Source organism: Schistocerca serialis, chromosome 3 (genome assembly GCF_023864345.2).
Source record: "Schistocerca serialis cubense isolate TAMUIC-IGC-003099 chromosome 3, iqSchSeri2.2, whole genome shotgun sequence".
Lineage (NCBI taxonomy): Eukaryota > Metazoa > Arthropoda > Insecta > Orthoptera > Acrididae > Schistocerca > Schistocerca serialis.
Genome location: NC_064640.1, coordinates 321,577,824 through 321,604,242, shown reverse-complemented (window position 1 = coordinate 321,604,242; position 26,419 = coordinate 321,577,824). Strand labels below are relative to the sequence as shown.

Here is a 26,419-nt window from a genome sequence, read left to right as displayed (position 1 = left end):
TTCAGATTGCCCTAGAAACCTAAGAAATTCAATGATACATATTGCATTTCTAGCAGCACCCAACTAGTACGATCTCAAATTAAAATGAGGAATGAAGTTTGAAATTACTCACAGCTGTGCGGGCACACTACATTTTCATTATTTGTGGAGTGTTTAAACGATTGCAGATAATGGGAACGGTAATAATAGAGTAATTGCAGGGATTGTGTGCACTCATTTTGCATAAGTAATTCCTGCATTGTAGTGAAGTGCTATTGCATCTTCTATTTTATGAACATGTATATGAGGTGAGAAGCTGTTTCTGTTTTATGCTATTTATTTATTTGTTCACAGACCATTTTAACAACAGTATGAGACACATAAGACGTTTGCTACAAAAAGTATAGTTGCATGTAAGAGTTAAGAAAAAAGTAGCAGCATAAAAGTAAGAGGATGTAGCATGCACTACAGGGATGTTGAAATACAAGTCTGAACTGGCTTCTTCGAAGAAACCATCCTTACATTTGCCTCAGTGATCAGGGAAAACCACAGTAAATCAGCATGTTTGGACAGATATAAACCTCACTCACTGTAACTGCATTTCATAGCCAGGCATTGCTTCACCAAAAGTTGCTTCTTATACCAATTATTACCATTTGTTGTTGAAATTTCAGTGGTAATCAACAGAACATTAGGTATTCCAGCACACAATGAAACCACAGATATCACTTGACATTGGATTCAATCCACTATATCTTCCTCCATTGACAGGGCAAGTATGTGTTTAATAAAGTGTCTTCATTTACAGTACTAGGTGTTTTGCTCATAAGAAATATATTTGAGTTTATTTTTGAACTGATCTAATCTGTGTGATTTTTCCCAAGTCTTAAAACTGTCCATTGCCACATCCAGGAATTAGTAACTGTTTCTCATGTAGGATTAAGTTTCCAAGGCTAAGTCTAATGCTATCAGTAAAGACTACTCTGTTGGTGTGCACGTGCATGTACATCATTTTAATTCCATTTATAAACACATTGGCGCTGTTTATATTCTAAGTGCTCAGCGTTGTTTTTGAAGCTCATTAACTGTCACAGTGAAATGTCATCAGCACACATCATAATTTTGCCACCCTTTACCTACCATATTTAGGTCATTTGTGTAAAGAGTGAAAATTTATGGTTCCAGTGATGAATACTGAGATACTTTGCCCCTGAGTTCAAGGAACTCAGAACCAGTATTGACAATATCACTATCCATTTTATATATATTACCTTGGTGCACTGGTCTCTCTGTTTCACAAAAGATTCTATAAGGTCAGCTGATTTTCCTCTTATGCAATGCTGGTGTAGTTTCTGTACTGATGTATCATGACATATTTATTTTTATTTATTTATTAACCCAATGACCATTTGGCACAACAGTATAGGACATGTCAGATACATTACAGAACTAATATATATGTATATAAACATTACAGGATACGATTAGGTGAGACTAGGGCAGGAAGGTGGCCATGGCCTGATTAATCAAGAAACCACGCCATGCATCACTTACAATGTTGTACCTATCTGTGAACTCTGAGGAGAGATTCTCAAGAAGAATTGTTCCTCTCAAATATGCTAAACCTGCAGTTAATATTTAAATAATTAGTTCAATTATAAATGGTCTTCAGTGCTTGTGCAAAGTATCCTTCAATTTCTTTCAGGTCAGTTTGTGTCTGTACTGTTGTCTACTTTATGAAGTGAAGTGACATGTTTCAACACTGCCCGAAGTTACACTTGTCCATTTCTGTTAAACGTGACACCAGATCTCCCAACAATCTCTAGTGCATTGCAGGTGTTTGAAAAGTCGAGGAAAACCATTAAAATTGTGGTTACAAGCAATCATGTTTGTTGACAAGCTTTACCTTGGATTGGTAAAAATGTACTTGATTTATCAGTCTACCTTTTTGCTGCAACACACAACTCCAAGAAAACTTTTTGTGCGATTTGGTCGCACATGACAGTTATTTTGTGTGTGTGACACTGCATGCTCTGTAATTTGTGGGTAATGAAGAAACTCATACAGGACAGTTGTTTCTTTCCACCATGGTGAGAAAATAGATAGGAATGGTATGGTATTTCAGGAGACATTGAAGTAGCACGTAGGCTGCTACACTGCGACATCTGTGCACTGTTTTAATTCAGACTTGCCAGTGGGAAGTCTTATCATCTACTTCCAAAAATTGACCATGGCTACTCAGCCAGGCAACCACAGGTCAAGGGAAGTGTCTGATTCCACCCATCCAATTTGAGTTGTGATGTGTGTTTGTGAGATGTCGTTGTGGTGCAGTGTTTTTGAGTTGGGTCATGTTTGTAGATGGTGTGTTGTAGTATTTGGTGGCGTTTTCTTGTTGTAGATGTTCATATTTGAAGACGTTTGTGTTGCGTGGAATTTGGTTATTAGAATTTCCACAGTCATTCTGTGAAGCTGAAAATGTAGTAGTGTTTTTTTTAGATGGATATGGCAGAAAAATTTATTAGTTATCACTTGAAGTTGTGCTGGATTGTGATACGACAAAAACAATAAGTTTTTTTGCAGGATTTTGGCTTAATTATGACTACGTCATGTTTTGTGTGTGCAATAAGATTATGAAGTAGTCCTGAATTCTTGGATCAGGAACCTATGTATGCAGCAGTGTGTCTGATACAATATTTGGTGATCTATCCTACTTGGGAATTGGTTTGAGAGATGTAGGTTGGTCATCAGGAAGATGAGCATTCTTCAGGAACCACCTGAAGATGGTAGCATGTAAATCTGCCGAAATATTGTGGAGAAATTACGACGCTACCCAGTCGGATACCCGAGAACTGTTCCAATTGGAAATATGCTGGGAAAACTTCAGATTGCACTATGAATGTAGTTTTCCTTTACAAGAAGTCAACAATTGAAATCAAAGTATCATGGCCCAAGAAGAGCTTCATTTAATGCTTTAGCTCTAATCGAGACACTTCAAGCAATACTACAAAATTCTTCTCTGTATCGTAAATGTAGAAAACCCTCCACTACACAAACAAAAATCAGATTTTTTTTTTAAGTAAAGCAATATGAAGTATTGTTGGGTTTGAAACAGGTGGACTCAATAAGATAAATAATGTTTAATTTCTTGATGGGATTAGTGGTTGGACGGATGAAGATAAATTTAAAATGATTGTCATGTTGTTCAACGAATTCCTTCTGAAGGTAGCTGAAACATAATGGGGAAAATGTACCATTGAAAGCTGGTCCATTAGAATTAAGAATATAGTCATTGGGTGCTTCATCAGCACACATCAGATTTGATGAATCAACTATTTGAAGAGATGGCAGAAATCATCAAGTCACTGTAAAGCAGTAAATGGATGTGGTTATGATGGTGTTTCATTAGTATTTTGTGCTTAGTTCATAATACCTCCACTGAATTACCTTATAGTTGGCAAGTCTACACCTGTTTCCAGAAAGACTGAAATAACCAGTAGTAACACACATTTATAAAAGAGATCAGCAGGTGACATCTAATTATAGACTCAACCCCTTCCTCCCATGTTCTCATTTTTATTATTTCTCTGAGAAGTTAATGACTAGATATTGTAGCACCTTTCTGGCAATATTTTAACAGCAGCTCGTTTTGACACCCATAAAGGCTTCTATACAGAGAAAGTGTTACATGATCTCACCAGCACAATTCAGATAGAACTATGCAAGAGAAATTGCCCTTTTTGCATTTGCTGTTACCTTTCCACAATCTTCAATTGTAGAGGTTGATGAAATGATTGGAAAAAGTAGAGTCACTTAGATTCTTAGATATTACTGTGGATAATGGGCTGAAATAGAATATTAATTCTGTCTGTAGGAAACTCAGCTCCGTATTATTCATAATGAAGCAGCCAATGCAATATGCAGGCAAACAGCTTCTGCACACAGATACCATATGTACACTGTGGAATGACAGTATGAGGTAACTAACACTCAAACAAGAAAAAGTGTGTACATTACAAGAAAAGCGATTAACATCATTTTAAGGGTTTTTGAAACATGCTAAAATCTAGGTGTTAACTGTTACGTCTTTGTACATAAATAAAGTGATAATACACATCACAGAAGATAATGAAGAGTGAGGAGTGAATTTCAGATACACACATGAAGAATACCTCCACTGACTGACAATGCTTGAAAAAGGACTTCAGTACTCGGCTACCAATTTACAAAGAAGTCTGCCACAATACCTGCATGATAGTATATATAATCCTAACTTTCCAAAGAATTTCTAAGACCATTTGGTGGAAAATAATTTTACCATAGAAAAGGGTGCTTATGTAGAGAAGGATGCGTATTGTGTTTAATTTTATATATTGTTCTCTATAATAATTGAGGTTATGTATTAGGGTCACCTAAAAATAATGGACCACATTGTTTTACTTTAATCATTATTTATTGAACATAATGAGATGTACACACATGTTCTACACATCCTATTTTTCTGTGTAATCTCCTTCCCATGCATTGGCCTTCCTTCAGTGAGACAAAAGGGTATGTATGCCCTGTCAGCACCACTCCTCATTCTGGTCAAAATGGTGGACCAAGGTTTCATCATGTCACAGTCCAGGACAAGAAGGCTTCCACCTCAGCTTCAAAATGTTGTAGCAACTCAGAATAATTCCCCCCCCCCCCCCTTCCTGCCCCCCTTGAGATGTTCATGTTCCATTGTAAGACAGTGCGGAACCCATTGTGTGCACACTTTTGAGTAGTCAACAGCGTGGATGATTGCATCCACACACTCTTTGTTGATTGACAGCATCAGTGCCAACTGCCGAGTTGAGCATCGGTCCTTGTGAATGAGAACAACAGCAAACTGTATCCTGTCTGGTGTTACAGCGGTGGACAGTCTCCTCGCTCAGTGCAAATTGTGGGGTTCTGCTGAACCACCTTCTGATGGTCCCATCCTCTGTGCCCAGTGACTAACCATACTTCAACTGCAGGTTGTCTGTAAGCTACACACAAAAATTTGCGAATGATCCCAACATCTTTTCTTTTCCCTGCAGTAAGAAATTCAGTGATGTCACACTACTTGTAATGTATGAGGGGTTACCAAAAAATTATTTTTTAAAAACTATATATTTTCAAATTGTTAACAAAACAACCTTATCCACTTCAAAATACTATCCATTACAACTAATATATTTGTCACACCGGTGCTTCCAGTGTTTGAAACATTTTTTGTTGTCATCTTTAGAAATGACTGACAGCTCCTCCCTCATTTTTCTCTTGGCTTCTTCAGTGTTTTCAAATATGTGTCCTTCCATTTGTGGAAATAAGAAAAAAAAGTCTCCCAGAGCCAGGTCAGGTGAGTAAAGTGCGTGGGGCAGTGAAACCATGCCATTGTTAGCCAAAAACTGTGTAAAAGAGATGGGTGTGTGTGTGTGTGTGTGTGTGTGTGTGTGTGTGTGTGTGTGTGTGTGTGTGTGTGTGCAGGGTGTTGTTGTGGTGGAAGAACCGCTCTCCTGTCTGCCACAAATCGGATCTTTTCTGATGAACGCTGTTGTGCCATCTTCTTAAAACTTCCAAATAAAATATTTGATTGCTGGTCTGACCTGGGGGAACACTCTCCGAATGAATGATGCCCTTGGCATCAGAAAAGCAAATCCAGAACGGGGATTGTCATCAGTTGACATGTCACCATTTTTAAATCGAACAAACCACTTGTAAACTTGAGTTTTTCACATAATTTTGTTTTATCTTGATAAGCTGTTTTCAATATTAAAATAGTTTAAACAGCATTTTTACTGAGTAGAAAACAATTTCACAGCTGCACATTGTTCACTTAAACATGGTACATAAAAAATGAAACAAGAACAAAACAGGACTAGCAAAAACAATCACTGGAGATAAACAGAACACGCCAGGTCAGCAACACAGGTGGTACTGAACTGGCAATGGGTTGTGCTATACACGCCTAGCTGCATGAAAAATGTGAAGAAATTGAGAAAGAAATGTTTATCAGAAGGACTGACTCAGCATATAGGAAAGTAAAACAACCTTTAGTGAAATTAAAAGCGAGGGTGGTAACATTAAGAGTGCAATGGGAATACTACTGTTAAATGAAGAGGGAGAGCACAAAAGTGAAAAGAATACATAGTCAGTATAGAAGAGATAGGGGATCCAGTATTAGAATCATAATTTAAGAGAGCTTTGGAGGCATTAAGATCAAATAGGGCAGAAAGCATAGATAACAGTGTGCATCAGAATTTCTAAAATCATTTCCGGAAGTGGCAACAAAAAGACTATTCACATTGGCGTGTAGAACGTATGAGTCTGGTGACATACCGTCTGACTTTCGGAAGAATATCATCCACACAATTCTGAAGACGGCAAGAGCCAGCAAGTGTAAGAATCATCACACAATCAGCTTTACAGCCCATGCATCCAAGTGGCTTACAAGAATAATATACAGAAGAATGGAAAAGAGAGTTGAGGGTGTGTTAGATGATGATCAGTTAGGCTTTAGGAAAGGTAAAGGCACCAGAGAGGCAATTCTGACATTGCGGGGAAGCAAGTCTAAGGAAAAAAATCAAGACAGGTTTATAAGATTTGTCGACTTGGAAAAGGGGATAGACAGTGAAAAACGGTGCAAGGTGTTCAAAATTCTGAGAAAAGTAGGGGTAAGCTATAGGGAGAGGTGGGTGATACATAATATGTAAAAGAGCCAAGAGTGAATAATAAGATTGGATGACCAAGAATGAAATGCTCAGATTAAAAAGGATGGAAGACAGGGATTTAGTCTTTTGCCCCTACTGTTCAGTCTGTACGTTGAAGAAACAATGATGGAAATAAAAGAAGGGTTCAGGAGTAGGATTGAAATTCAAGGTGAAAGAATATCAATGGTATGATTCACTGATGACATTGCTATCCTGAGTGGAAGTGAAGAAGAATGATCTGCTGAGTGGAATGAACGGTCTAATGAGTACAGAATATGGTTTGAGAGTAAATCGAAGAAAGACGAAAGTAATGAGAAGTAGCAGAAACGAGAACAGCAAGAAACATAACATCAAGATTGATAATGAAGTAAATGAAGTTGCAGAATTCTGCTACCTAGGCAGCAAAATCACTAATGATGAATCGAGCATAGAGGACATCAAAAGCAGACTAGCACTCGAAAAAGGGAATTCCTGGCTAAGAGAAGTCTGCTAGCATCAAACATGAGCCTTAATTTGAGGAAGAAATTTCTAAGGATGTAAGATTCGAGCACAGCATTGTGGGGTAATGAAACATTGACTGTGGGAAAACCGGAACAGAAGAGAATTGAAGCGTTTGAGATGTGGTGCTGTAAATGAATGTTGAGTATTAGATAGACAGATAAGGTGAGAAATGAGCAGTTTCTGCACAGAATCGGAGAGTAAAGGAATATGTGGAAAACACTGAAAAGGAGAAGGGACAGGACGATTGGACATCTGTTAAAGACATCGGAGTATATCTTCCATGGTACTAGACAGAGCTGTAGAAGGCGAAAACTGTAGAGGAAGACAGACAGTGGAATTCACTCAGCAAATATGAGGCATGTTTTTTTTAAGTAAGTACTGTTTTGAAATGAAAAAAAGACGTGCTAAGATTTCTCATTAATTTTATTTTTACATGAAAGCCTGTACCTTAATCTAATTTTCTACATAATTTCCAGCACTTGTCATAACGTTGTACCAGTTTTTGAATACCCTTCTGATAGAAGTCTGCCACCTGACCTGTTAACCACTGCATCACCGCTGTTTTGACTTCGTCATCGTCTTGAAGACGCTGACTGCCCAGGTGTAGGTGTAGTCACTGGGCGCAAGATCAGGGCTGTATGGAGGGTGATCTAGAGTTTCCCATGAAAAAGATGTGATGAGATCTTTGGTCTGATTCACCACATGCGGACGGGCATTGTCTTGCAGCAAAACGATGCCCTTGCTCAACTTCCATGGACTGTTGCTTTGATTCTGGTGTGACGTAGGCCACCCATGTTACATCGCACGTAACAGTTTGGCTTAAGAAATCATCACCATCGTTGTGGTACTGCTCAAGGAAAGTCAATGCACTGTCTAAAGTTTGGTTTTGTGCACATCCGTCAACATTTTCGGTACCCAATGTGCGCACAATTTTCGGTAATTCAAATGATCGGTCACAATGCCATACAAAATACTATGAGAAACATTAGGAAAGTCATCCCGCAAGGAGGAAATCGTAAAGCGTCTGTTTTCTCTCACCTTATTGTCCACTTCCTGCACCAAACTTTCATTAACCACTAAAGGACGCCCACTCAGTTGTTCATCATGCACATTTGTGCTGTCATCTTTAAATGCTCTCACCCACTTTCTTACCATTCCATCACTCATAATGTTTTCTCCATAAACTGCACAGATCTCACAATGAATATTGATCGCTTTTAGGGCTTTAGCACTATGAAATCTTATAACAGCCCGTACTTCACAGTCTGCGGGACTCACGATTATCGGAGGCATCTTAAACACTCAGTACACAATGTAAACAAGGAAGAATCAGACTGTAATGGCGTCAGTGCGTAGATTAAGGTACAGGCTTTCACGTAAAAATAAAATTATTGAGATTTTTTAGCATGTCTTTCTTAAATTTCAAAATGGTACTTTCTTAAAAAAACACACCTTGTAGTTGAGGACGTAGGTTGCAAGTGTTGCTCTGGGATGAAGAGGTTGGTACAGGAGAGGAATTCATGGCGGACTGCATCAAACTAGTCAGAAGACTGATGACTCAAAAGTTTCATTTCTCCAAAAGACTGCCATTAAATTTTCTTTCTGATATACTGTTGTTTGCCATTTATATGATTCATTGGCAACATGTTTTGTGAAAAGGACATTCTTGAAACCCATTTCTGTCTGGCTGAAGATTCCTCTTTGTGGAAACTGCAAACTGTAGAGTACAGCAGCTTCTCCAGAATTTGATAGAAAGGAGTTAGTCAAACTAGTCAGTTAGTGCCAACATTGAACTGATAAAATATTTGTAATAGTATTACGTATATGTACCTTTTTTGCTAACTATGCCAGCTTGGTCTTATAAAACCAAATAATTACTAAGTCTGTACTATTGTGTATCATTTGGTCAGTTCCTCAAATTAAATCATCCTGTTTATTGACAACATCCCTTTTTCCTTTAAAAATATTTCTGATGTTGTTTTTATTTCTTCATTAGTGTTATTAACTCTGGTAACATATAGAGACAACAGAACACTACTTCTCAAATAGCAAAAGTGCTGCGCATCAGTCAGGCATGTGAAAACCACACAGATAGGACTGAAATTGCCAGCTTTTGGAGATGTAATAATTAGAGAGAGAGAGCGCGTGCGCGCGCCTGCCCCCCCCCCCCCCCCCCCCCCCGCCACACACACACACACACACACACACACACACACACACACAGAGAGAGAGAGAGAGAGAGAGAGAGAGAGAGAGAGAGAGAGAGAGAGAACTGAAGCTTCATTCACAAGCTATTTTTAATGTCAAGTATTGTGTTGAAACAGATTATTTCTGCATATATGCATATAAGTCACAACACAAGAGTATAATATGTTTTAGACATTAGGTATTATAATTTTCATGGACCCAAGGCATAAGAATTTGTAATTTAAAATTTTCCTCATTATAATTATTTAGTTTTTTTTTCCAAATCCTGCTATGGCGTGATGTACTAGTGCATCCCCCACCTCCTCTCTCTCTCTCTCTCTCTCTCTCTCTCTCTCTCTCTCTCTCTTTTGTGTGTGCACCTGCCATTTACTTTACCTGCAGCTCAGACTTTGTGATCAGTTCATATCGCTACTAGTTATTACTTCCAGATATTTGTATGCCATGAAAAGGTCATTAATGTATATGATGAACAACACTGGTTGTGATGCACAACAGATATTACTTCAGTTTCTCTTTGATTCACTGTCCAAGATAATGTTCTGCAGTGTGCCTGCCTGGAAATGTTCGATCTAGTCAGAAATCTGGTTAGACATCACGTAGGGATGTACTTTCTGTAGATGTTGATGTGTTAAATCAAAAGCTTCTCGGAAGTCTAGACACACTGCCTCAGTTGGTTTTCTGTATCCATGGGACTGAGGATATCATGTATGAAGAGCTTGAGTTTACTTTTGCACAGCTGATGTTTTTAGAGCTCTGCTGGTATCCGTTGATAAGGTTATTTTGCTCCAGGTAGGTCATAATGTTGGAATTTAGACTAAATTCTAGTATTTTGCTACAGGTACACTGCTGTCCATTAAAACTGAAGCACCATGAAGGTGTTGTCAGTCTCAAATATCAAATTGGCATGAGGTGTACTACATGCGTGAACATACAAATGATTAGCATTTCAGCACAACCACACAAACTAGGTTGGGCTAATGCTATCTACATTCTCTGTATATAGAAAGATTAGGCAGCAGTTTTACTCCTCGGAAATCACATTTGAATGTTGGATGTTTTTGAGAAGATACTGATATGCCTTTTGCAAGGGGAGAGAGATCTACCAGAATGTGTCAGAATGTGACTGTTGCAGTATTGTGGTCGATGGAGACTGGTTTAGTGTTCTGCAGTATTGTTGCTCACAGTCAAGATTGCCCAACTGTCATATGCATTTGGAATCGATGGGCCCAGGGAGGCCACTGAACACCATGCAGGATATCAAGTGCACCATGTGACTAGTACACTGGAGGACAAAGTATATTCTTCAGTTCGCTGTGCAGAATCATACAGCCATGTCAATGCAGGGGAGTCTTTGTTGCAGCTACAGAGCACAGCAGAGCATTGTCATGAAGAAGTACAATGCATGATGACAGCATTACTCATCAATAAAATCTCGGTTTGCAAGCTGCGTCACATCGAATTAAACACATGAGCTTTCGGTTTTCTGCTTATTTAAATGCAATAACAGCATCTGGAACATTCCAGAAAGATTCCAGACGCGGATATTGCATTTATATGTGAGAATAATGTGGCAGCCCCAGCAGTCTGTGATTTGGAACTCCTGATGACGATTTAAAAGACAACTGTTGAAAGCTCGAGTGTTTTAGCCAAATTGCCGCAGCTTGTAAACAGAGAAGATTTTATTGAAGGATGCCTCTGTGAAAGACTCAGAGGAAAAATTCCTTTTAGTTTGTTCTGAAGTGCCCGTTGTAGATGATTTTCTAGAATCGCCTGATCCACTTGCTGAACAAAATCAGTGGCTGACACTCATTTCCTTCTTTGATTGATTGTATCATGAATGTCTGTACACCCAGCTTCAAAGTTTCAGCAGCATTTTGGAGCTTTGCTATCGTGCAATACAGTTACGTTATGTGGGCCACGTGAAAGCAGGTGGCATCACTCGGCATAAAGAAATTGAATGAGAGCACGCTCATCACGCTTAGCGGGAGACTCTATTGTTCTAGTCATCATTTTGTGCTCACTGTGCACTTAGAACTGACAAGTGTGATGTGACGTGGTCGTTGGGCATATTAGAGACACTGAGCAGCAAATCTGTGCAGACCTTCATTGGACTATCACCTTAAGTCAGCAGCAAGACAGATATCCTCATCTGGAGAACCACAGACTGTCAGCATGGGGACCATTGTTGTGGCTTCCTGTGATAAGCACCGAGAGAGGCACACTGGCAGTGGTGTGCACATGACAACACAGGACACAGGTGTGACACAGTGTTACTTTTGAAGAGAGTCCTGATTCTGTATGCAGCACACAATAAATGTAACTGTATATGGAGGGTCTGATGGGAACGAGCATTACCAGACTGTTTGTCGTCATCCTAAGGGCTCAAAATCTGGTGTGGTTGTATAGGGTGGCACTGGGTACAGAATACAATCACCTGTGGTTCGCATAGCTGATAATTTGGACAGCAGTCTGTACAGTTCTGAATTGAGGCTGGTGGCTGCACTCTGTATTTGAAATCTGCACGACGCCTTTCAACAAGGTAATGCAGGGACGCATGTTGCCTGTGCTATCGTGACCTATCTGGAACATTGTTAAGATCTTTCACCCATCGAAAACATTTGCTCATAGGTTGCAGTGAGACCAGTGGGTCACCATATATCAACCACTATGATCGATGAACATCGGTATAGAGTTGAAACAGCATAGAATAGTGTTCCTGTATTTGTCTCTGAGCTTAGTTTGACACTGCCAAACTGGGTTTGAGACATTGTTACTGCCCAAGGTGACATCTTTGTGTGCTAAATTTTTCACCTTTTGTTCCACCTACAAATTTAATCATGTTTCCTTCCTACTACGCTGTGTACTTAAAAATAAGTAAAATTTCGTTATTTGCTATCCTCCTTCATGTTAAAATTTCAGTGATCAGGTGTGTACATGTGACATACAACAGTAGTTCTATAGATCAGTTGTATTTCCTTTTTTATGAATGGCTATGATGTATGCTCTTTTCCAGTCAGAGTGAACATATCTTTACTTTACATGTTGACTGCCGCATGCTTAGTGAGGAATGTTTCACCACCAGGCCCCTGCCCGGGGACTGGGTGTTTGTGTTGTCCTCATCATTTCATCACCATCATCATCATTTGTGACAGTGGCCTATTGGACTGTGTAAAAAATTGGATTGTGTAAAAATTGGGACTTTTTATAGGTGCTGATGACCGCGCAGTTGAGCACCCCACAAACCAAATCTCACTAGGCCCCTAGCGTTACACTTGAGGCATCGCTGTATGCACCAGCAGCCACACGGTGTAAGGTGTGCGGTTCTGCTATGGCTGCCGGCAGCCACATGGCTGGCAACATGTTAAAGGAGTTACAGTAAATTGTTGTTGAGAGCAGAGCTAATTCTCTTGCATATTCCGCATATAACATGACACTCAGTCATCCCCCAAGGCCTCATTATATATTACCAATATAAGGTGTTCTTCAAAACCGGTGGCACTGATTGTCACTCGTCATAGCAGCAGTAGAGTTATTGATTAACGATACCATTCCTCGATCTTCCTTTGTGATGAAATGTTTGAGGACAAAATTCAAATTCTTCCTTGTGCTTTTGCTATTTTCTGTTTTGGTTTTTGTCTTGTCTACAAGTGTCTGGACACTGACTTCAGTGTCACTGGCATTCATAACATATGGCAAAAATTTTGTGGAGTTTTTACGGTACTTATTCATAACATTACACTTTCTGGTAACTAAGTATGTTGTAGTTATCGCTTTTCTGTCAGTGAACTTTTGCTTTGTTTTTCACCCATTGTGCAGCGGGGTGCTTTTTCTGAAGAATAAAACAAAAATACAAACAAACCATCTGAACAGGCCTTGAAGGCCCAAAAGTACCAACTGGCTGCCATGTCATCCTCACCCCTTAGGCGTCACCGGGTGCAAATATGGAGGGGCATGTGGTCAGCACACCGCTCTCCGGGCCGTTGTCAGTTTTTGTGACCGGTGTCATTACTTCTCAGCCAAGTAAGTCTGTTATTGGCCTCACAAGGGCTGAGTGCACCCTACTTGTCAACAGCACTCGGCAGCCTCAGATGGTAACCCATGTAAGTGTTAGCCAAGGCCGACAGCATGTTACTTTGGCGATCAGATTGGAACCCTGACTGGCAGGGTCATTGGCTTTTTCTTGAGAAGCTTGTTGACATTATCTGTATACCATATTTAATTATTCTGCTGGATATGTACTTTTCTAGAGCTCTGTAGAGTGTCTATTCGAACTTGAACTATAATTTCTCCATGTGCTCACTGACTGAATCTAGCTTTTCTAGCTAGTGTGTCAGAAATGATGACCTCTTTATCCATTGTACTGAACATGGGAAGTTTTGTGCTTACTTTTCCAGCGGTTAGTGGGCCTGAGAGTCCTTTGTTGTTACAACTGAATCATAGTCACTGATTTCAGTCTCTCATGTGAACATACCCAAAGACATGTGGTCTGCTTGTTACTACAAAGTCTATTTCCACGATGGGTAAGGTGCCAAACCACTTGTGTTAGATCATTTTTAGAGACAGCTTTTATAACTGTGTTGCAGGGAGTATCCGCTCATCCACCACATATGAAGTGGTAATTTTTCCAACTGATTGTGGGATGATTGGTGTCAACTATTATAGTGCAACTTAGAAAAATAAATGCTAAGCCACAGGTTTTCACTGTAGTTACGTATGTGGTGGAGTCTTCTTGCCATTAGAAGGATCAGACTAGAACTTTTATCCCATTTGTGACTCGAAACCATTTTACGTGCAGATTCTTTCTACTTTGACTTATGTGAGATTCTTGTCTTCTACTACAAGTACACAGCCACGTATTCCGTGGAGCCTATTTTTCAACACTTGGACTTGACTTGGAGAAGTCACTACTGTCAATTTCCAATCTTGGTTCCAATTATGATATGCCTCTCACAGCTTTGCAATAATCATTAAAACTCTAGCACTTTTTTGCAAATACTTTTACAATTTTTGTCACTAACATCGTGATAGTCTCATCTATATGGGACATTTCTTCATGCCTGTTATTAGTAGTTTGAGGCTTTCTGCAGCAGTGTTTATCCTGATCAGATGGAGAATATGACTTCCACACAAGGCTATGCTGACAGTTGCCTATTGTGTATTATACCCGCCCCTGCCCCCGACTCCCCTCTCCCCCCACTTCCCAGAGGTTTGTGGTTCTTTTGTCAGTTTGTGTGTGTGTGCTCACAGGGCGCTAAGCTATTGCACCCCATTGTTCTTTCCCGGGCTGCATTTTCTTCCCCGTGCCCCTCCCTCCCCTCCCCCCCTTCCTCACTCCTTCCTTGCTGCCCTCTCAACTCCCTCTCTCTGTGTTCTTACTTATGCCGACGTGGCTGTCCACCTAGTTTCCTGTATTCCTTGTGGTTTTGTTTCCCTTGCCTTTTCTCTTTCTCCTTTTTGGTGTTTTTGGTCCCACTTTGGGGTTTTACCTCAACTTCTAAATTTTCTGTCTGTAATGTGAGCCATTTGGGGTTGAACACCTTCTCTGGCATGTACGGTGTGGATTCCTCTCTCCTCCCTTCCTTCCCCACTTCCTTTCCTGCCATAGTTCCCCTCCACCTCGTTCGCTCAGCAGCACGTATAGCCAGTCCATGTGGTGGGACTGTTATGTACCTATCTGGACAAGCCCCTGACAACACAGGAATCACACTTCCAATAACTAAGCTGTTGCCTCCCTGTGTAGGCCTAGGGGTGGTTGCTTGTCATTCCAGAGCATCGCAGTTCCCAGCAATGGCCTCTGTGCCAGACGGCCCTTTCTGTATGTGGTTGGCGCCTGTGTGGGGAGAGCTCCTGATCGGAGTGCGTGGTATCAGCCAGATGCTTTGCATATAAAGCATATCAATCTTCAAAAATTTGGCCGTTTTCCTATGGCCATCTCTTCAAGTAGTAATGGAATACTGCTTCTTATGACGTGGCCTTCCCTTCACTGGCTACACCCTAGGAGGAAGGCCAGGCTCATCAGCTTGGTGTGAAAAACTTTCCCCGCTACCTGGTCTGTACTAGTATGGGTGAGGCACATTCACTGCCACAAAGCCACTATTTTACGTGGAAAAATATTGGAGTCAAGTTTGTTCTGTTAAAACAACAAATTATTTATGCCTTGCTTTTTACTTGTCCTAAGGGTCACATTATTGACAGTCTTATATCTCAGCAACATTTGTGAATTTGGATGGTCAGATGAGGAACTGAACTGCATTCCACTTAAATGCACGTCTACAGGGGGTACTCAAGGTTTTATCACCTTGAACAAAATGAGTCTGCAGCCATGAATCTTGATGATAGTGTTAACCCTTATTTACATATTCACCATTCAATGCAGTGTATTTTTCCAAGCAGTGGATGAGTTGGCAGAGATCTTGGTTTTAGAAATCTGCATGTTTTGCATGTTCAGGAAATGTTGCAGCTGAAAACCATTTATTTGCAGTTCTGGAAATCCCTGTGACACAATGGTCTCTTCAACCAAGGAAAGAGGTAGTAGTCAGTGAGTGCTATGTCAGGAGAATAAGGAGGGATGGGGAGGGGTTAGGCAAAAGAAGCAACATATGTGATTGTGCAGAATGAGTTGGGGCATTGTTGTGGATAAAAGCTCCCCCTTAGACAGCCACATATAACTACATTAGGAGATTTCAGCAGTGTGCTCCTGTTATGGTTAGCCGCTTATGGGAACCTAAATGTTAGCACCACTCGACGACAGTCTCAAAAAACACTCAGCATCACCTTACCTGATGAGGGTTTGGTGTATGCCTTTTTCGATTGTGGTGAATCCACAAGTTTCCAATGCTTGCTTTGCTCCTTTTTCTTGAAGTCACATGTACTTGGTGATTGTACAGTGTAAGAAATCACCTGTGGGCATTTTGGATGGGCGTGAGCAGTTGCAGTTCTTCACGTTAAAAATGTCATGAGAGATGTTGAAAACTGATCTGTGACTGATTTTTCCCTTTTTTCACTATTCCTTCTTCTGTGATATAAATATCTTCAAGCAACAGGGCCTCCATTATCTTGAGATTCTTCCACAGAGAGATGATCTGCCAAATTGTTCACTGCTATTCAGACTTGATTTGACCACACTGGAAGTGTCTGCATCATTCAACTACTTTGTTATATGATGGTACATTGTTGCCATACTCCACCACCAATTCAGCATTAATTGTTGCAGAAGAAAACTAATTACCCTAGAATACCCCACTTCCTCAGTGGGATGAACTATTTTCTTGTGGTTCCTCTAGCAGTGTGCCATGGTTCTGTGGCAGGACTGCAGCTGTATATCTGCAAACAAATAAAAGAAAAAAAAATACATAATTTTTTCGATGTGGTAATTGAAACTTTGTCCACTCCCCTTGTAGTGTCTTACCACTAACCACCTCACTCCATTCCGGTCCCTGAAAGGATGTTTCCAGGATGAGTGAACAACAAGCAAAATGGGCAGTTTTACAATCAGTTGGCTGTCTTTCAACATCAAGACAGGTTCCAGGCCCCAGACCGAGACTGACTGAAAGAATCATAAGGAATTGAAATTCTTAATGATGTAGTATCTTATAAAGCACTTACTCAACCAAATCTTGAATGTTGCCCCATCAGTCCTGGGCCACCACAGAATTGAATTAATGAAGTTGATGGAGAAGTTTCAGAGAAAAATTGCATTTTTAATCAAGGGTTGATTTAGTCTGCATAACTGAGATACTCTACCAACTCCAACCCAACTGGCAGTCAGTACAAGAGAGAATTCACCAGGAAGAAGTTTACAGTACAAATTTGGGGAGCACACATTTCAAGAAGAGGGGTTCGAGAGGGGTAACAATGGACCTGGACTGTTAACTGTTCCATTAGCTCTTCACAAGTATGGGTAGCCATCAGGAACATTTAATACAGTAGACCACTGCTATCTCCAAAGGACAACTAGCAGACCTCAGTAGTTGCAAAGGAGCTTTTCAAGGAAGAACCCTGGAGTCAGCCACACGGAAACTCACTCACTTCGTCTATTTTGTGGATGATACTTTTGTGATTGTCACATGGAAGGGGCAAACTTAACGACTGCTCACACACCTCAACTCCAGGCATTCTATCATCAGAATTACAGTGGAGATAGAGGCTGATACCCTCTGGGGGCTCACGACTCCCTTGTGAGTACATGCTAGGCTACCACGGGGCCCAGCCATTGCAGCGCAGCTCCTCGTTCTGTGCTGCAAGCCTATGCCTCCACTATCCCTGTTCCCTTCTGCCTGTCCATCAGATGGTCTTTCTGTTGCAGACCCTGCTTGGACCTGGTACATGATTTAGGATCTTATGTTCTATCTTGGATGGTCGCAGCAGTAATACATAACTAGATAGCAGGAGACAGACCAGGGTAGCTGGGCACACTATAGAATATCAATAGGACAATGCTACAATCAAACATATTTACTGATCTTTTTGGAAGTAGTCATGTAGAACATAAAAGCATTTCCAATCTTTGCATGAAGTCTTTTGTCAACTCAACAGTAAGTTATCTTTCTAGCTAGATGATCTGTGCTGATGAACTGCCCCCTGAGCACTGTTGTTGACGTCCTTTTGCCAGTGCTGGAGAGGGCACTGGTGTTACATAGTCTTCCTGGAAAGGGCAGGTGCGGCACCTGATTTGTGTATACTGCTGCCCTGGCAACACTACTTGGGGCCTGCAGATACTGACGTTTGCATTGATGGGCTTTTGACAGCCAGCACACAAGTGATGTCTTAGGATGACAGTATGCCTTAATTTTCCATTTCACGTCTGGCACACTCTACACATTTTCATTAATAAACACAGTAGTGTATACATGGTTCCCATTGTTGGGTTCGAGCTTCCACCACTTTTCCAAATTTTTGAGACATGCCCAGTATGGTGTCTGTTCCACCTTTGTGCTTTTCCACCTTAGCACCGTTCCTTTCCATTATGGTAATACACACAAAAATCAGCACAGCAGCCATCCCATTGTTGGGGGATTGTCATGTATCTGCACAGTGGTAGCTCCGACCATGCGGGTATCACACTGTTGGTGCCTGTGCTGAAACCTACCCACGTATGCCAAGGATTATGTGCACATCATGACTGGGGGACAGGGACTCTGAGCAATGGGTTACTAGTGAGGTAGCCATTACTGACGTAGTGCCCATTGGGAGAGCCCCAATTGAAGTTGGTGGCACCATGGCAATTGACTTGCATATGAAGTGGATGAAGCTTTCTTCTGCTGGTGTTCATATGGCCCCATCAGTCTCTTCAGAAGGAAGGAACTAGTTCAGTGCAGAGAGATATGGCCACAAAATGTTTCCTTCCATGGTTATGCCATGGGAGGAACTTACGGCTAAGCAACAAGCAGATAAATACTCCACCCCCCAATACCTGGTTTGTACAAGGACAGATGTGAATTATTTTTTGGCCAAAAAGCCTATGTTCTTTGTAGAGGCTATAGAGGACAAGTCTGGGGGAGTTACAGCCATCTCCAAAGTGAATAGTGCACCAATTTAGATTAAAACAGCATTATCTGCCTAATCATGGGTATTGCTTGCTTGTAAGAAGCTGGATAGCAGTCTGGATACTACCACTCTCCATGACAGTCTAGATAAGGTTCAAGGCATCATTTTCCACCTCTTACAGTGTGATGATGAGCTACACATCAACTTGGAGCAACAGGGTGTACACACTATCCGTCCTCCCCAGGGGGCTTGCCAGTCTTTGGCGGGTTTGTGCTTGGCTATCATGAGGCCCCAGCTGTTGCATCTTTTCCCTTCTGTGTTGCATGTCTGTCCATTTGCTTTTCTTTTTCCTCTCCCTTGGAGAACATGTCTGGGTTTTTATTGGGAATGTTCTGCTTTGTCTGTCGCTGACATAAGAACAGTCTCACCACTGTTTTTCATTCCCTTTTCCTTTATTTGTTTCTCTTCTGCTCTCATTCCTCTGCTTCAGTGTTTGAGGTTCCTCTTTTTCTTCTTCCTCTCTGTGAGCTCCTAAAGGCCAATCCATACGTCTGACGCATAACAGGTGACTGGGTAACATGTAATTTCCAGTCCCAGGTTGACAGGTAGGGTTCACACGTCCCCCCCCTCCCCCCCCCCCCTGGTACACACCAGACCCAGGGGTGATTGCCTGTGCTGCTATCTTCCCAAATTGCTGATTGGTCCCTTTGTCAGGTGTTCGGGAGGTGTGATCTGAGGTGTGAACAATTGCCTAAGGCGGGTGTGCCCCCTTGTGAAGGGGGCCCCCAGTTGGTAGGAACTTGCCATCAGAGATGCTGGCAATCATGGGGGATTTTCTTGCAATGTGCCAGTCATCTTCACAATCAGCGTCTACGAAACATAAATGGACTGAGGGTAACAATTGAAAGATCCTTCGAGCTGCACTACGGTTCCTCGTAGTCTCACGTATTGAAGATGGTCAGTCCTTCGCAACGGTTAATCTGTTTATTATTCAGAAAGACATTGATGCATTGCCAGCCCTGTGAAGTCCTGCTCTCGTTTACAGACTTTTCTTGTTTATGGAATGGCACTTTGCTTTTGGAGACTGCTTCTGATTCTCAAGCACAACAACTCCTTGCCACCTCGCTTCTTCACGGCTATACTGTTCGTGTCGAGGACCATAGAACTGTGAATTCTTCCCATGATGTTATTTACACGAGGCTGTACAATGGTCTGACTGAGGCCGAAATCCGATCTTACTCTCTGATCAGGGTGTCATTGCCGACCATCAGGTGATGAAAAAGGTAAATTCCTCCTTAGTGCCCACCTGCACTCTTTTTTTTCACCTTTGATAGAGTGGTGCTTGCGTGCAAGGGCAAAGCAGGCTATAAAATTATCACAGTCCGACCTTACATTCTGAACCTGATGTGCTACTACGAATGTCATCATTTCAACCACACTAGAATGTCTTGTTGACACCCAGCAAAATATGTAACCTGTGGTAGGGGTGCACATGAGGGTGATTGTCCGCCTCCTTCTCCCCACTGTATCAACTGCAATGGCGGCCGTGCTGCCTCCTCTTGGGATTGTCCCATATCTTGATGAGTGAGCTGCCCAGGAGATCCAAGTAAAGGAAAAAGTGCCTTACCCAATCGCTCACAAGTTATTGGCTAGTCACAAATCCTGCTTTCTCCCGTGTGGCAATTAAAGTTCTGTTCTTGTTACCACTCGCTCCATGAAGGACATGGCCATGCAGACATGCGACCTCAAATTCAGCTCTGAGGTTGTGACATTACCCAGTGTCAAGGTAGCATTGACATCCCTCCTCCATCCAGCTGTGCAGTAAGCCATCAAACTCTCAAGTCAAGGAGCGAAGCCACCAGCTACACAATCGGTAGGATGGAAAGTACAGATGGAGTACTCCCATGTAGACTTCCTACATCCCTCCAACCAAAACAACACCTGAGCCTTCCTGTGCTAACCTGAAAGGCTTCTCCTTCACCGACTCAAAGATCCTCATCAACAGTGTTGCCACATGATACCCTCCGTGCCGCCGGTGCGCATCATCAACCGTTTTTCTGCGTTGGACTCCACAGACTGACAGCACAAGCAAGCTAATGCTTCTGTGGACCTCATGGACCAGGATCCTCCTGTTTCTGTGCCCTGTAGCAGAATCTTTGCAGGCTGGCGCTCGGCAGCTGCTGAGGTGACACCCCTTCATTTCTTCCTCATCATGACTCTCCTCCAATGAACGTTCGTGGCCTTCGACCTCACAAATAGGATTTACAACTGCTTTTAGCATTGCAACGTCCCCTTGTACTCTGCCTTCAGGAAACAAAATTGCATCCTCATGACCGCACTGAGCTTTCGCATTTCTTCCCAGTTCGTTTTGACCTTCCCCATGAGGTCGGCACTCCATCTCACAGATGCGTCATGCTGCTCATACGGGATGATGTTCAATCTCAACCCATCTCCCTGACTACCCATATTCAGACTGTTGCAACTCGCCTTTTCCTTATTCACTTGACCTTTTCCCTCTGTACCATTTACATCCCTCTGTCGTACGATAGCACCAGAGCAGACTTCCTCCAGCTCATTGGGTGGCTACCTTCCCCATTACTGCTACTCGGTGACTTTAATGGACATCATCCCCTTCGGGGTTCTCCCAGAACCTGTCAGAGTGGTGCCCTCTTGGCTGATCTTCTTAATCAGCTCAGTCTCTTCTGCTTTTAACACTAGAGCACCCACATTTCTTTGCAACTCCTTGCACACCTATTCCCATTTGGACCTATCCTTCTGCACTGCCTAGGTTTCCCATCGCCTTGAGTGGTCCATTCTTTCTGACACATACTCGAGCAACCATTTCCCATGTGCTATCCATTTGCTGACTTCTACCCTATATGGGTGCACACCCAGATGGCAGCTTGCTAAGGCTGACTAGCAGCATTACCTCTCCCTGGCGACCTTCGAAGAACAATATTTCCCCAGTTGTGATGCACAGGTGGAATATCTCACAAACGCTATCCTTACTGCTGCAGAGCATTCCATTCCTTGCGCTTCCTCTTTACCACCCCATGTCCCAGTCCCTTGGTGAACTGAGGCATGCCGTGACACAGTTCGCGTGCGGAGATGTGCTCTCCATGTTTTTAACCTTCATTCTACGATGGCACACTGCATTCATTATAAACAGGTGCATGCAAAGTGTCGTCACATTATTCGAGATAGCAAAAAAGCTAGCTGGACTTCATTCACTAGTTCGTTTAACAGTTCCACACCTTCCTTTGTCATTTGAGCCATCCTCCGATGGCTCTCTGGGACCAAGATCCATTCATCAATATCTGGCCTGACAGTAGCAGACAATGTCATTGTGGACACTATTGCTATCTCCAACATCTTGGCCACCATTTTGCGGAAATTTTGAGCTTCTCCCACTATCACCCTGCCTTCCTTCGCTGGAAACAAGTGGAGGAGGCTCGGGTGGTACCCTTATCTTCTCAGAATCGTGAGTGCTACAATGCTGGCTTTACTATGAAGGAGCTAGATCATGCTCTCAGTTCATCTCGATCCTCCGCCCCAGGGCCAGACGATGTCCATACTCAGATGATGCAGCACCTCCTCTTGCGGGCAATCACTTTCTGCTTAATACGTACAAGTGCATCTGGGCAGAGGGCACATTTCCTGGACATTGGCGTGAAGCCACTGCCATACCCATACCTAAACCCGGTAAGGAAAAAAGCCTTCCTTCTAACTACCGCCCCATTTCTCCCACCAGCTGTGTTTGCAAGGTGATGGAACATATGATTCATGCCCGGCTGGTATGGTGGCTCAAGTCTTGCAATTTACTAATGACTGCACAGTGTGGATTTCGAGCGTGCTGTTCTGCAGTTGACCATCTCATTACTTTGTCCATCCATGTCACGAATGGTTTTCTGCAGAAATCCCAGACTGTAGCCATGTTTTTCGATTTAGAGAAGGCCTACGACACCTGCTGGAGAACTGGTATCCTCCGTACTCTTTACACGTGGGGCTTCCGTGGCCACCTGCCCGGCTTCCTTGAAGAATTTTTAAAAGACCTGGTTTTCAAGGTGCGTGTCGGTTCTGTCTGTACCCAGGAAACCGGTGTGCCTCAGTGTTCCGTCCTGAGCATTGTTCTACTTTCTATTGCCATTAACCCTGTAATGGCCTGTCTCCCGCTGGGCATCTCTGCTTCCCTTTTTGTTGATGATTTTGCCATCTGTGGCAGTTCTCCACAGACCCCGGACCTGTCTCACTAAGTGACGTCTTCAGCGATGTCTTGATCGTCTTTACTCCTGGAGCATCGACAATGGCTTTCATTTTTCCACTGACAAAACTGTCTGTATGAATTTCTGGTGGCTCTTGGTCCTCCCATTTGTCTTGCCTGGCAGCCCGCTCTATGCGGTCCCTCAATGTCCTACGTGCCCTCAGTGGTACTTCAAGGGGTTGCGATCAAACCACCCTCCTCCATTTGTACCAGTCCCTTATCTCTTCGAAACTAGACTATGGGTGCTTTGTTTATGTGCATGCTCGTCTATTCCTCATACACCATCTCAACACTATCCACCATTGTGGCATCCGTTTGGCCACTAGTGCCTTTTACGCTAGTGCAGTTGAGAGTCTGTATGCTGAAGCTGCTCAAGTACCACTGTCCTATCGCCATGACTTTCTCCTCAGCAGGTATGCATGCCGTTTGTCTGCCACGCATGGCCACCCATCCCCTGCCTCCTTCTTCGATGATTCCTGTGATCACCAGTATGGGGTATATGTCCCTCTTCTCTGTTACCTCCTAGAGTCCGCTTTTGGCACTTTCTCTGGTGGCTTAAATTCACACTACCTGCAACTTTTCCAGTGGGTGTGAACCCTTCATCACCTTGGCTTTGTGAAGCAGCCTGTGTTAACCACGGCTTTCATTCGCTTCCTAATGGCACTACTCCAGCCTCGGTCTGTCGCCTTTAGTTTCATGCCCTTCACATGGAACTTCACAATAGTTACTTTGTGTACACTGATGGCTCTCATACTGACCGTGGTGTCGGATGTCCCTTCATCATTGGTGCCCATGTCTTTTGATATCGGCTTCTGGTTTACTGCTCAGTGTTTACAGCCGAGCTCTTTACCCTGTACCAGGCCATCGAGTACATCTGGCGACACAGACTTTTCAGTTGTGTCCTCTGCTCAGACTCTCTCAGCGCCTTTCAAAGTCTATGTGTGCTGTACACAGCTTATCCCGTAGTGCAACGGGTCAAGGAAAACTGTCACTTTCTCACTCTTGATGGAGCCAGTGTGATGTTTATGTGGGTTCCTGGTCATGTCAGTGTGCCAGGAAACGAGGCTGCTGACATTGCTGCCAAAGCTGCAGTCCTCATACCTCAGCCCACTAGTTCCTATATTCCCTCCAATGATCTCTGTCTGTCAGGAGGTGGTGCCCCTTTGGCATTGCCATTGGTCCTCCTGTCATGAGAATAAACTCAGGATTATGAAGCATCTCCCAGCAACTTGGACAACCTCCTCTTGGCCCTCCCGCTAGGAGGAGGTCATTTGAACTAGGTTGCAAATTGGGCACTGCCTTTTTAGCCATCGTCATTTGATAAGTGGCCCTCCCCCACAACTTTGTACACATTGTGCTCAAGTTTTAACTGCCCGCCACTTTCTGATGGATTGCCCATTTTTTAACCGTTTATGTTCCCGCTTGGATTTGCTGTCAGAGTTATCGGGCAATCATTTTAGAAAATGATGCATGGTCTGTTGACCGCATTTTACTTTTTATCTGTTGAAGCAATATGGTGAAGGCCATTTAATTTTTACTTTTGGACCTCGCGTTTCTGTATGGTATCTTTTGTAGCCCTTTCTCCATGTCCTTGTTTTTAGCTGTTTTCTCATATGTCAATTTGGATTGACATATAGTCATTGTGAAACTTATTTCTGTCTTCATGTTCTATAGTTTTGACTCAGGCACGTATGACCCCAGTTGTTTTTGAACCCTAAAACGAAACAAACAAACTAACTTTGTCCGTCGTGTCCATAGGGGGCCAAAGGACAATGGATTGGTACTGGGATCTTCATCTTGATCTTTGAGGGCGATTTGTTGCCTGAAAAAGTCAAGCTGGTGGTATACCGATGTGACGTGACACCTCATGTCCCCCACTCCCACATGCGTCTGCACATTGCAACACCAGCATAGTCTGTGGGAATTGTGGACAACCATTGCACATGAAAATTCCTTGTGGTTCTCTCCCCTGTCTGCATCAGCTGTGGAGAGCACCATTCTCCCTGCTCACCAGACTGCACTGCCTTTCAGAGAGAGAGAGAGAGAGAGAGAGAGAGAGAGAGAGAGAGAGAGAGAGAGGGAGAGGTCAAGAAAAAGTATGAGCATCTATTTCCTGCACTCTTGAAAATATGTGCTATGGCTATGACTACGTCGCCCTCTCTGCCGATGGTACTTCTCCCCGTTATGCATCCTACAGCGAGCCCTCGGGGTCCCTCCACCATGCGTGCCCCCCTGCTGGTTGGGGGCTCTCCTCCTGCTGCTTCCCCCACATCTACTTTGGGAGCAATGGCTCCCCATCCACCGGGGACGCTGATCCCCATCCCCCAGCCAGAGACGCATCACCCTTGTCCTGCTTCTCACACTGGGAAGGGGTACCTTGCTGTTTTCACTGACCCAAATGCCATAGCCAAACATTTTGCTCTGCATTATGCTTGAGCCTCTGTGTCTGAGAACTGTCAACCTGCCTTTCATGGCCTTAAACAGCAGATGGAGCAATTTGCACTTATCTTTCAGTATATGTTACCTGGAGGCCTGTAATGATCCATTCAGTGAGTGGGAATTCTTTGGTGCCCTAACTCCTTGCCCTGATACTGCCCCAGGGCCAGGCCACAATGCTCAAACACAATTCAGTGGATTGTCAGTATCATCTCCTTACCATCTTCAACCATATCTGTAGTGAGGGTGAGTTCCCATCTCGGTGGCAAGAAAGCACCATCGTTCCAGTACTGAAACTGGGTAAGAAGCAGAGATATTGCTGAATTAGTCTCACCAATGTTCTGCAAGTTGCTCAGATGTCTGGGGAGCCAGTGACTGTGTTAGCTCCTTGAGTCTCGGGGCCATCTGGCTCCATCCTAAGGTGGTTCTTACCAAGGCTGTTCCACTGCTGATAATTTGATTTGCGTGGGGTCTGCCATCCGGACAGCTTAGATTACCAACATATCGCTGTATTCTTCGACCTACAAAAGACTTATGACATCACATGGTAACATTACATCCTTGCTACCTTACATGAGTAGAGTCTCGGGAGTCCGCGTCAGATTTTTGTCCAGAAATTCTTGCCACACCACACTTTCTGGGTTGCATTTGGTGCTTTCCTCAGTGCCCCCCATATCCAAGAGAATCGCGTCCTGCAGGGCTCTGCATTAAGGATCCTGCTCTTTATACGGGCCATCAGTGGTCTAGCAGCAGCTGTGCAGTCTTCAGTATCACCCTCCTTGTTTACCAACAATTCTTTGTTTTTATTATTTTTCCTCTAGTGTGGGTGTTGCTG

General features: G+C 42.9%; 1 protein-coding gene across 1 annotated transcript in view; it reads left to right on the top strand.

The window, feature by feature from the left end:
• LOC126470130 (rho GTPase-activating protein 12-like) overlaps positions 1-26,419 on the top strand; it is a 232,867-nt gene that overhangs the window by 3,588 nt on the left and 202,860 nt on the right. The gene's annotated exons all lie outside the window — the stretch shown is intronic.